Below are 10,381 nucleotides of genomic sequence, written 5' to 3' on the forward strand. Positions count from 1 at the left end.
ATAGATTAGATTGTGAGATGGCATGGGATTTCTCTGTCTATAATTTCAGATAGAGGAGCTCAATTTACTTCACATTTTTGTAGATCTTTCTAGAAAAGCTTGGGCACGCAGGTAAAGCTTAGTACTGCTTTTCATCCTCAGACTGATGGGCAGGCAGAGCGCACCATTCAGACATTGGATTACATGTTAAGAGCGTGTGTGATTGACTTCAGGGGTAGTTGTGATGATCATTTGCCTTTGATAGAGTTCTCGTATAATAATAACTATCACTCCACCATTGGGATAGCACCGTTTGAGGAAATCTATGGTAGGAGGTGTAGATCTCCAAATAGGTGGTTCGACGTTGGAGAGTCATTCATTTTGGGTCCAAAAATCATTCATGAGGCCTTAGAGAAGGTCATAGTAATTACGGACAGGTTTACTACTGCTCACAGTCGACCGAAGTCATATGTAGATAACAGAAAACAGACCTTAAAGTTTGATGTTTGTGACGAGGGATATATGAATATATTACCTAGGAAGGGGGTGATGAGGTTTCGCAGGAAGGGGAAGTTGAGTCCGAGGTATGTTGGGCCTTACGAGATCCTACAACGTGTTAGTGAGGTGGCCTATGAGTTGGCATTTCCTGCGGAGCTAGTTTTTGTCCATCCAGTCTTTCATGTATCCATGTTAAAGAAGTTCCTAGGTGATCTAGCATCGATTCTACCTTTGGAAGGTTTTTGGTCGATGAAGACTTGTCCTATGAGGATATACCTGTTGATATCTTAGACAGACATTTCAAGTGGCAGAGGTAGAAGGAGATTGCCACCATGTAGGTATTCTGGAGAAATCATCTTTTAGAGGGTGCTATGTGGGAGGCTGAGGCAAAAATGAGATCTCGTTGCCCTCATGTTTTATGTTCTTGAGGTTAGACTTCCTACTCTTAAGTCTAAGCTTCCTTATCTCTCCATATTTTGTTGATATTGCTTGGTTGTGCATAGTGATTATGTTATGATCTGACTAGCATTATGCTAGATAGTGGTAGTGTCATTCGGGGATGAATGTTCCTAAGGGAGAGGTAATGTAACAACCCTAGAAATGAATAAGATAAGAAAGGCATAATGTGTCAAGAATTCCTATGATTAGACCAGGGTTCACACGGATTGATGCGCATAAAAACATACCTTGGAACCCTTACTACAACCAAGACAACTAACTTGGGGAGTTAATTGAATTTGTAAAGGTTGGGTCCAACAATATAGGGCTCTGGAATATGAAGATTTACTCAAATGAGTCTTTACTTGAATTAAAAAGAAGAAATCTTAGGTTTGAAGGGTCTAGGGTAAAATGGTCTTTTTTCATGCTAAGGGTAATATCGTAATTATCCTAAATATTTAATAAATTATTTATTTAATATGGTCGAGGGGCAAATTGGGGAGAGAGAGAAGAAATTAATCTCTTGAATTTAAGTCTTGCTCTACCCGGGTTCGAACCTAGGTGGGAGCAATGATTTAATGTGAATTTTTTATTTCTGAATTAATTTAATAAATTATAATTAATGTCTGATTTTGAAAGGAAAATTATATTTTTATTATTAATTATTGTTTATTTATTAATTAATACATTTTTATGACTAAGTCTTTTAGTTGACTAAGTCTAAACAACTTCACCTCTTTTAACTCTCTCACGCTCATTTCTCTCATGTTTCTCTATTTGTTTTTCAAGATTACTCTCTTCCTAAACAACTACAAGAACAGAAAAAAATTACTAGAGTTCTTCACACTTGAAGAACTTACACGAAAATATAAGAAAACAAGATAAGTGAACACGTTAGGAAAAGAGAGGGTTTTTTCGTCAAAAGTTTTGTGTTGAAAACTTGGCTTGGACATGATTTTAGAGAGGGTTTGGGCAGAATCTTCTAGGTTTGAATGTCAAAATAAGGTAAGGTTTTTTTTTTGCACTTGTTCCCTTTCCCAAGATACCACTTAAGGTTTAGTTTATTCATTCGAAAACTAGGATTGTTTCCCTTTTGCATGCCCCTGTCACTAGCTCCCAATGAATTGTAGGTTGGGTATGATTGTTGGTAGATTTAGGTGTATGTTATGATTTCCTGATGAACATGATTTTGTTTGTATACTTAAAATTGTAGGAAAGACAACCATGTATTCGAAAGTTTGAGCAAGTGTGTGTATGTACAAAAAGGTTACAGTGAATGTACTGTAAATGAGGTCTCAAGTTAAAGCTTCATGTTTGATATTATTTTGATTGTCATTTTACGTGTATAAACCTATGTAAATCGTGATGTTCATTAAAATGGAAGTACGACTGATTGGAGTGTCAATATGTTGGTTAAACGAATCTATGAAATACACCCCAAAAAAGTGTTAAACGGTCTATGAATCTTCCTATGTTTTCAAGTGGAAAATATTGATGAAAATAAGTAAGAAAATGATTAAGTCCAGTAAAAAAATTATAAGTTTAGCTTAGGCTAAAGTTTAGTTAAGAAATTTGGAAAATTTAATTAATTCTAATGGGGTGACGCCACCAATATTCAAACATGTGACCTCACCTGTGTGACATCTTGAATTCGCTATAAAAGGAAAGAGGTTGAGGGGATTCGAAATAGGGTCTACAGGTTGAGAAAGGAAAGATAAACAATTTAAAAAATAAAATGGGAGGCATTGGAATTGAACCCACGACCTCCAGGCAGCTAATGAAGGGAAATTAAATTAAAATAAAGGAAGTGTGAGGCTTGGGAATCGAATCCACTATGTGAATGCTGGAAGGGAGAATGGGAGAATTAAATAGGAAAATAAAGTGAGGCTGAAGGGGATCGATACCACAACCTTACTGCCTACGCATACCTAAGGCAAATTTTAAATAAAAATAAATTGTGGAGGCTGTGGGGGTTCAAACCCACAATCTCCGATTCCTAGCAAAATAAAGAGTAAAGTAAAAAGAAGTTGTGGGGGTTTGATCCCGCAACGTCTTGGTCTAGGTGAATTGGACAGCACAATTTTAAATGAAAAATAAAAGCGGTTGTGGGGGTTCGATCCCATAACCCTTCATCATAATAAGAGGTGTACCCAAGGAGAAAAATTAAAGATAGAATGTTGATGTTGGGGCTCGATCTAGGGTCCCAATGTCATGTGGATTAAAAAAAATCAAGGAAAAATGTAAGTCTTGTCTAAGGGATTCAAACTTGGGTTCCCTTGCTCAAATTTCCGTATTGTGACATAAATCATGCGTGAATAAAATGTTCAACAATAGTGCTATCTACTTAGATCGAAATCAAAATCTTTGCATACATACAAGATGAATAAGTCTTGTGCTAAATAATATTAGAAAGATATGCTTCACTTAACGAACTGTGAATGAAGCTTCATGGCTAGTATGTATAGACCTATAGTTCTAGCATACGATTAAGAATAAGTGAACCTAAGATGTATGTAAAGAAATGAAGTAACCCTAGAAGGGTTAAGTACGAGTGTGAAACACACTAAATGACCAAGTGTATTAGCATATGATGAAATGAACATTCACGTAAAATGGGGTGACTAATTATGAGGAGCAATCATGCTTATGTTAATGTAGGTGAAGACAACATGATATGAGGCTTATGTAAAAGATGAGAACAATCTCAAATGATCCTAAGTAAATGTTACAAAAATGTACTCACATATGAGAGTGTTAAGGTAATGACGAGACCAGTTTTTATGAACACTCTAATGAAAGTATTGAGATTAATACACTTAATACTAATTATAGGATGAGAAATCATCTATAGAGCTATGATGTCCTCATTCTAGAAGCCACCTTTCATGACGTATGAGTTGAATTTAAAGGAACTTTATATTGAGCACCGATACACTAGTTATTAGCGGTGATGCCTTCTTTCTGGAAGGGCGGAGGTTCACATAACTCTCATGAGATGAGACTTTCCGGTATGTCGTGTATGGCTCTTCTTATATCTGCTAGTCTTTGAACCTATACTACCAATATAGGGATATTGCGAGGTTAAATTCTCATGTAGCTAGCATATTTTGGGTCACTTTGGCTGGTGATTCCACCTTTTTTGGTGTGGGGGAGACACTGAATTTCATGATGCTCACATAATCTATGTCGGTTAAAGTTAAAGTTTTCCGTGACTGAATGAGGCCAGCCTCAAATTATGAACATAATGAAATGAAAGATACCAAAGGTGTTAGGATAGGATAATCAAGAGGTGAGATAGAGTCAAGTAATTACACTAGGTTATTCTTTTTCATTGCATAGCAAATCCGATGGAAGTCTTAAACTATATACTAGGTATAGCTGGTGTTCAGACTAGCCTATGAACTAAATCAAATGAAGTACGTATGAATGACTGAAGAAAACTCTGTGTATGTTAATGAAGACTCCCTAGTTGAGGTCCCATATGTTGAGCCCCCATTTTGGAAAGTCTTAATGTCAAGTCCGTGATTCCAAGGTCTCATGGCATATGAACTGTACTATGTGTTAGATGATATGTGCTACATGTCATATGATGTGTCCTATGTTTAAGATTTTATGTGTTGTGTCCAACATGATAAGTACGATGATGCATGTTACTCTCATGGCATGAATTTCGTAATCCAATTTTTTGAAAGTTAAACCCAATTTGGCAAGTCCACTGACTTGACTTTCCATAATCATGTTGTTAGGAAAGAGCTATTCTTACTCATGCATGTCCTTGGTGTGTGCTTGAATATGCCCTTGCTTAGTATAATTGTGTAGTAACCCCATAAAAATCTATATTTTTAGGTGCAGGCGCAGGAGGACGCTACAACTTACAGGTTAACGTTGCAGCTATCCGAACGTGGAGCTTTCATCAAGACTTTGTAGGCCCTCATGCTTTCGAGGATGTCTACCGTTATTATCTAGCTTAGATGTAGGTTTTAGCTAGTGGAGCATGTTCCACTAGTGTTTCTTTCCACTTTTATTTCATACTTTGTAGTGGTGCCGTTTTCCAAAAATACGTTTAAGGCAATTATGAACTCTTTCTTTCATTTGATTATCACTATATTAGATGGTTGATTTGTGAACGCCTATGATGTTAAGTTTAAAATATTTAGCATGATGTAAGAAGAAAAAAAGTCCAAATTTTTCTCTAAAATTAACTTAGATGAAGTAATAATGATGTATGTAGGATTGTCTGCGACCTCTGAGAGGTCAACGATACCGGTCTCGTCTGGGGTCTACATACCGGTCGTGACAGGAGACATCAGTTATCTAAACTCTTCCCCATGTTGGTTCTCAATACTACTCCAAAAAATATATATGCAACTTATGTGTTTGAAAACATAGCCATTTGGTGGTTTGAGATTATTACTAAAATACTAGATTAAAAGCTCTCTGGGAAATCAGTATTTCACCCATTGTTTTGTATTTGAAAAATTTTACTCTTGGAAATACTTAGTTCCCATATAATCTTTTGAAGAAAAGAATTTCACTCTTACTCTTGCTCAACTCAATGCTCAAGTCTTGAATCATGGTTAAAAATATTGTTCAAGTCATCTTGAATTGATGTTCATGACGAATTATGGACTTGAATGGCTTAATTCATGGTTTTTAAAAACCGTAACTAGAACTTAATACTCCAGACTCAACAACTCAGAACCCAATAACTTTTATAGTTATACTCGCTTCAAAATATTTTGACTCAGAGGGCTGATACATAATTATGGTCATGAACGAATCAACTCAAGGGCTCAAATATACTTCTCAACTTAAAACTACTCGACTTATAAGGTTCATACGTTGTAGTCCAATTATTAGGAATATACACTTGAAAAGTTTAGAAACTTGATATTCAAGACTTATCACTTCAAGATACTACTCCTCTTAATTATACTCCATTTATGGAGACCATGCCAAATTTATGGACATGAAATACTCCACTCAAGGGTCTATATAATAAAATGGAACTAGAGTATATGACTCTTCTTATTATCATACTTACTTTAGCAAAACATGCCTCAAATCGGTAGTTGATTTAAAAGGTTTCACAATTGATCTCAACTACATGAATTATCAATTCACAAGTTATGGTTCATGATAGGAAGGATCTAAGTGATCATTTTAATTGATGAATACATTCTACTCACTATTATTCTGACTTACTTGAGTCTTAAAAAAAATTATTACAAGTTATAGAAGTCTCATAAAAAACACTCAAAGGGACTTTCTCAAATGTTGGAATGAACTCTGAAGACTTACCTCCGAACAATACCTTACATAAGAATTATGAATTAAAGGGTAAGGAATGACTTCTAGGAGTTTAGAAGTACATAATAATGTTTGTAACAAAAAAGGAGTGACGGTACACTTTAAAAGAACTCAAACGGAGTTATTGACTACAAACTAGACGGGGCAAGAGACCCTGGCACGCGAGTGGTGCGGGGCCCTCACCCCTAAACTGTAGAACGTAATTTGAGGCACACAGGATAGCACGACATGCCATTCCACAACCTAGAAAACGTGATGTTTTTCTTTTCTCATTTTCTGATCGTAACTCGCCTAGAATTAAACATTTTTTCCCCAATCACTTAGCTTAGATTACTCAACATAAGTACACTCTAATTTACTCAATACACCCCTCTCACTTTACTCCAAAAAATTCATCAAAAATCAAACAAAATAAGATTTAGAATGACATCAAGAACACTAGTCAAGAACTCTAATCTTTCAACTTCAACAATGAATTTTGTGTCGAAAATAAAATGATTGGTATGTGGGTGAACGAACTCAATACTAATCTCCTCATTTATCTTATTTCTCTTCTTTAACTCTCAACTGGAACTCTAGGTGCATATTAGGATTATAAAACTGAAACCAAAATCAGATTAGACACCTAAAACCTTACTAAAAACGAATTAAAAAAATTAGGTAAGGAAAAGACAATAATACCCTTTCACTATTTTCAGGTAACTTTCCTTAATTAGAAAATCACACTTCAAAAGATCATATCTCACTCTTCCATAGTCAAATCTTAGCAAACTTTGTGGCTTTGGAAAGATAATTCAAAAAACATTCATTTAATACCTTGGATCCTACCTAAATAATTATGTGATAAGAGTTATGGTCATTTGAAGTTTACCCAAAATATAAATGAACTTAGTATGACATGAATTATTTTCTTTTGTTCTTTTTTAATCCCAAGGTGTTCATTCTAGTGAACTTAAAACTCATGAAATTTTAAATTCATTGGTACAATCCTACTCAAAATAAAGTATGGTTCCTATTAAGTTCAAAAATTTTGAGGGGATTTACACCATCCTATGGAGATAATATTCATCAAAGGATCAAAGTATAGACAAAGGATAGGGAGTTCGTTAAAATTACAAGTATAACAAGAGCAAATCTCTGAAAGATTTAAATTCCAAACGGTTCCCGCACAAGTGAAGGGGAACTAGCTAAAGAAATACTCTTAGTAAGAAGTTATATGGAGTTGTTTGGTTTGAAAATAAGTTATTCTGAGATAAATTATATTGAAACTGTTTTTCATGGGATTCGGTATCCAAAAAGTATTTCTTATTGATTGTTTGGTTTGTTGTATTCGATATAATATGTATCACATACTTTCTAAAAAATGTTGTTTGTTTAGAAAAACATTCTACGATTTATTTAAGTTCTATCGATTCTTTCATAGAGCTATTGTTACATGCTATAGGCATTGCAATATTTTACTCAAAAAATATTGGTAAAATAATATTTTATTCCAAAAAAAAATAATTATTTTTACCCTTAGCCAAAATGCGCAAAAACTTTAAATGTACATGCTGCATGCATATATAATATGATTAAATCTTAATATTTTCCAGTTGATGGATATGTACTATTTTTAAAATATTTTAATCTTTGTATATTCATTTTGATATATTGGATTTGATTGCCAAACAATCATAAATTGCATTTAGACAGGCATAGAAGGATTAAATTTGCATCAAAATGACCAAAACTAGACAAGAACTTACAAAAAATTGCGTCAACACAATAGTAAAAGAACTCACAAAAATGAACCAAAACAGCCTATGTAAGGAAACAGTAAAAAATAAATTTAAATAGCAACATTTGGAAAAAATGTACTAACACAAAAAAAATAGAAAAAGAACTGCACTAATTAAAAGGATATAATGGGTATTTTTTTCATTAGAATTACATTACTGCATGAAAAGTTACCTTAAAATTTTGATTCCACCAAGAGGCATGGATAATTTATTTCAGTACTATTTGTTAATAGCGGGATAAGTCACGCCATCTTGTGTAACCAAATAAGACACTAAAAAATTAATTCCATGACTATTTTATCTTATTCACAACATCAAGCGACCCCTAAAAGCTACGTGTCACCCTAGACTCATTCCAAGAATTTAATTGAACCGACTACCCAACAAGTAAGGGGAAACAACTCCTAAGAGACAAAAAACAAATGCCTTAAAAAGCAAAGTCCAACCTAAAATAAGGTTTGCAAAAATCTAAACTAGTATAAGGTACAAACGAGGATAAAAAATAATAATATGGAATATAATCTCAACTCGTAAAAAATATCCCAAAAAAGTTCAATAAATGGAAAACATTATCTAAGAAATTTTAATGTAGGAACAAGTGCATTGTAACCTACCCTAAAGTATAATACGCACACTTAAAAACTACTAAACTCGGGCTATCCTTTCAAATCACCGCTGAGCAGTGTCATTTTTTTTTACAATCACAATATGGAAATTTAGACACAATAGTTGAAATAGATAGAGAAAGACCCAAAAATTGAGTGAAAATGAGAAAGTGGGACCCACACTAGGAATCCATTAAATGTGAGATGCCCCAAATATACCCGTTGATGTAATATAGGATGTATGAGTACCAGCTACCGAAATCGAACCCTACTAATATATCATAATCATACTTAAAGATAATCTGTAAATTAAATCATACAATGAGGAAGCTTAAACATGACATAAATAAAATGATGGGGGAATACCCACTCTGATTCTGGATATACAAAAATTGAGAAATCAGTAACTATTGAATAAATAAACTCAACCAAAAACTAAATCTAAACTATGTCAGAATATAAGCATCTAACTTATTAGAGATGCTGGGACATGCCTCATCTAACAATAGCAAAACTAAAACTTAAAGATTGAAAATAGAATGATAACATATTAATTGTCCTCGAGGAATTAGGACTCAGCGCTGATATAACTGAACTAGAGATCAAAAAAATATCTATGCATAATCTATATGCTGAGAACCTGAACCTACATCACAAGAAGCTGTAGCGCAGAGTATGTGTCCGTACATGAGTAATTAAGCATGTACGATTGGATAAAACTAATCTATGTTATATATATTTGAACAAAACAATGATATAATTTGAATGTGAAGGAAATACTGAAATATACTCAATATTGAGCTAGTTGAATGCAACGACCAAGTACAAACATGATGAAACTAAATAGTTAACTATAACTAAAAACCGATTCAATGCATTAGAATCTGACCGTGGAGCTACTACTACCCAATATAAAACCACGAGAGTTATTTTTTAAGTCCAATGTAACAGTATCAAGACCCTAATTTTGTAATGTGAATCGCAACCAGCGTCGTTGACCTCTCACAGACAAGCCTCTTCTTGCATTCATCACATTCATATGGTTAATTTTAGCAGAAAATTTAAAACTTTTTAAACATATGAAGTATACAAGACTTCATACAGTTATTTCATGAATTCATCATATACTAAGCTCAAGATAAAGAAACAACCATCTAACAATTGCGGAATCAATTAAAATCAAAGAATAACATATCATAATAGTTTGCCAAAACTACCGTATTAAAAAGCTTCAAATTAGTGTATGAAAGAAACGCTAAGTACAACATCTACTAGTTATGTCTCTAAGTATATATTAAAATTGTAGCATCCTCAAAATTAATATGATCTACCAAATGGTCTGGAGAAACGCTGATGTCCAAACCGCTCCAAGAGTCGTCAATGTATCCTTTAACCTGCATCTATATAATAGTAAATAGTATGGATTAGTACACCACTTGTACTAAGTATGAGTGTATGCACACATACACATAAAGCTATGCGTGATCAAGGAATGCTCTTCCTAAATGACATGTTATTTCTTGAATGTGTAGTCACTAGACTTTCTTAATTTGTTGGTTGTGATTGTTGTATGAATATGATGTATTTTAATGCATTCAAAGCACACAAATCATTTCCTATATGATTACAATATATTAGTAACATCAACACAATTTTAGAGCAACTCGGGAGAAGATTTATGATTTTGATCCTCATGGTTGAGAGCTCCTCTTTGTACACTTACATTATTTTTTAATCTTTTTCTTCTCGTTGTTGTATCTCCCTTGGTAA

At 33.8% G+C, this 10,381-nt stretch overlaps 1 long non-coding RNA gene across 1 annotated transcript; it reads left to right on the plus strand.

Moving 5' to 3' along the window:
- Nucleotides 1–1,742: 1,742 nt before the first annotated feature.
- LOC138340842 (uncharacterized) lies at nt 1,743–4,987 on the plus strand. Its single transcript, XR_011213687.1, has 2 exons — nt 1,743–1,920; nt 4,762–4,987. It is a non-coding gene; the product is annotated as an uncharacterized lncRNA (long non-coding RNA).
- The last annotated feature ends 5,394 nt before the right edge of the window (nt 4,988–10,381 follow it).

This window comes from Solanum lycopersicum, chromosome 1 (genome assembly GCF_036512215.1).
Source record: "Solanum lycopersicum chromosome 1, SLM_r2.1".
NCBI classification, from domain to species: domain Eukaryota; kingdom Viridiplantae; phylum Streptophyta; class Magnoliopsida; order Solanales; family Solanaceae; genus Solanum; species Solanum lycopersicum.